Raw genomic sequence first — 2,972 nt, forward strand, 5'->3', positions numbered from 1 at the left:
TTTTTGATTTATTGTAGAGATGAGGTCTCGCTGCCCAGGCGGGTCTCGAACCCGCGGGCTCAGGCAATCCACTCACCTCAGCCTCCCAAAGGCGCGGGATTACAGGCTGAGCCACCGAGCCCAGCTCAGTGGATGATTTTTGAGATGTGTTGTTGAAACTGGTTTGCTAGGATCTTGTTGAGAATTTTAGCCTCTATGTTCATCAAGGATATTGGCTTGTAGTTCTTTTTCTTTGTTGGATCTTTACCTGGCTTGGGTATCAATGTGATGTTAGCTTCATTAAATGATTTGGGGAGAGGTCCATCTTTCTCAATTGCCAGGATTACTTTCAGTGGGATTGGTATCAGTCCCTCCTTGTATGTTTTGTAGAATTCTGCTGGAAAGCCATCTAGTCCAGTGCTTTTTTTTTTCCGTAGGTAGTTTTCTTATGACATAGTCAATTTCCTAGATTGTAATTGGTCTATGTAGGGTTTTGACTTCTTCTTGTTTCCACCTGGGGAGGTTGTGTGATGTCAGAAAGTCCTCCATTTCCTTTAGGTTTTCAAGTTTGTTTCCATACAAGTGTACATAGTAGTCTCTGATAGTCTTTTATATTTCTTCAGGGTCAGTTGAGATTTCAGCTTTTGTGTTTCTGATTGAATTTATTTGGATTTTTTTCTCTCTTTTTCTTGGTTAGTCTAGCTAAGGGACCATCAATCTTGTTTATCCTTTCAAATAACCAGCTTTTTGTTTCATTGATTTTTTTGTATTATCTTTTTGTCTTCTATGTCCTGGATTTGGGTTTTTATTTTGGTGATCTGGATTCTTCTGTTGAAGTTAGGATTTTGGTGGTCTTTCTTTTCCAGCTTCCTTAGGTGTCCTATTAGGCTATTAACTTGTGATCTTTCTATTTTCTTCATGTGTGTTTCTAGAGAGATGAATTTCCCTCTTACTACTGTTTTTATGGCATCCCAGAAGGTTTGATAGATGTTTCTTCATTTTCATTTGTTTCCAGGTATCTTTTAATCTCTGTTTTGATTTCCATGCTGACCCAGGAGTTTCTTCACATCATGCTGTATAATGTCCATGTCTTTGTCGGTTTTGGGGAAACTTTGTTGGTGTTGATATTTATTTTTATTCCACTGTGGTCTGAGAAGGTACATGGCAAAATTTCAATCTTATGAAATTTGTTTATGCTTGATTTATGGTCAAGGATGTGGTCGATCTTAGAGTACGTTCCATGTAGTGATGAGTAGAATGTATATTCTTTGGTCATTGGGTGGAGTGTCCTGTAGATACCAGTTAAGTCTATTTGGTCAAAAGTCACACTCAGGTTCTGGATTTCCTTGCTGATTTTTTTGTCTTGATCGTCTGTCTAGGGTTGTGAGTGGGGTATTAAAATTCCTAGCTATGATAGTGTTAGAGTCAATATCTTTTTTAAGTTTGCCTAGAAGCTGTTTTATGAAAGTTGGTGCTCCTATGTTGGGTGCATATATGTTTAGGATGGATATTCCTTGTTGATGGATTGAACCTTTTATCATATATAGTGACCTTCTGTATCTTTTAAAATTTTTGATAGCTTAAAGGTTATTTTGTCTGATATTAAGATCACAACTCCTGCTTCCTTTTGTGTTCTATTGGCCTGAAATTTTGCTTCTCATTCTCTTACTTTGAGTCTGTGAGTGTCCTTTCTGGTGAGATGAGTCTCTTGGAGATAATATATTGTTGCCTCGTGATATTTTATCCATTTTGCCATTCTATGTCTTTTCAGTGGTGCATTCAGTCCATTCACATTTACACTAATTATTGAAATGTAAGAGTTTATCTCTGTCATGAGGTTCTTATAGAATTGTTGTTCCTGTTTGCTTGTTGTCTTTCTTTTGATTTTTGGGTTGATTCATGTGTGTTTTCAATCTTTTTCCTGCACTCTTGTAAAGAGCATTGTCATTCTTTTTTCCCTTTCTTCTGTGTTTAATAGTTTCTTAAGTGTTTCTTGTAGAGCTGGTCTAGAGGCTGCATAAGTTCTTAGGGCTTGAATGTCTGGGAAAGATTTTAATTCTCCCTCACTGATGAAGCTTAGCTTAGCTGGGTAGGATATTCTTGGTTGAAATTGTTTATCTTTGCGAACTTTGAAGATTGGGCTCCAAGCTCTCCTAGCCTAAAGTGTTTCTGTAGATAAATCTGCTGCTATTCTAATTGGTCTTCCCCGGTAGGTAGTCTGACCTTTTTCTCTTGCTGCCTTTAGGTTTTTTTCTTTTATATCTACTTTGTTTAGGCTAATTACTATGTGTCTAGGAGTTGGTCTTCTCATTTGTTGTTTTGCAGGGGTTCTCTGAATCTCTCGTGTTTGAAAATTCACATCACTGATGAGATGAAGGACGTTTTCTTGAATAACTTCATGGAATGTTTTCTCCAGGGCAGTCGCTGTCTCTCTCTCTGCCTCAGGAAGTCCAGTTACTCTTAGGCTCAATCTTTTGAAATCATTGCTCATCTCTTGAAGGTTTTATTATTTTTAAGCTTCTTTTCTATGCTTTTGACAGTTTGGGTTAGTTCTATATTTTGGTCCTCAAGCTCTGAGGTTCTTTCTTCTGCTTGTCTGATTCTGTTCTCCATGCTTATCAGTTTGTTTCTTATTTCATTCACCGTATTCTTTACTGCTGTTATCTCAGTTATCAACTCCTTCATATTTTTCTTTTGTATCTTCTCGATTCTATTTATTCTCTCTATTAATGTCTTGATATCTGGGTTTGTAGTTTGAGACCAGTCATTCTGGCAGCTCTTCATTGTTTGCACTCCATAGTCTGTTTTCTCAGTGTCTGGCCTTGTAGGGATCTGTGTGAAACCCATACTCCTCTTTTGGTTTTTCTTCATTCCTGTAGATTTTGTTCCCCTTCATTTTCCCCCCCCTTCTTTAATTCTGTTGCTCAGGGATGGCAGGGTTGCTTTTACTTCTGTTTTCTCAGTCTCCTAGTCTTCTTTATGTGGATCCTCTG

Source organism: Carlito syrichta, unplaced genomic scaffold (genome assembly GCF_000164805.1).
Source record: "Carlito syrichta isolate Samal-C Ts95f unplaced genomic scaffold, Tarsius_syrichta-2.0.1 Scaffold78058, whole genome shotgun sequence".
Taxonomy (NCBI): Eukaryota; Metazoa; Chordata; class Mammalia; order Primates; family Tarsiidae; genus Carlito; species Carlito syrichta.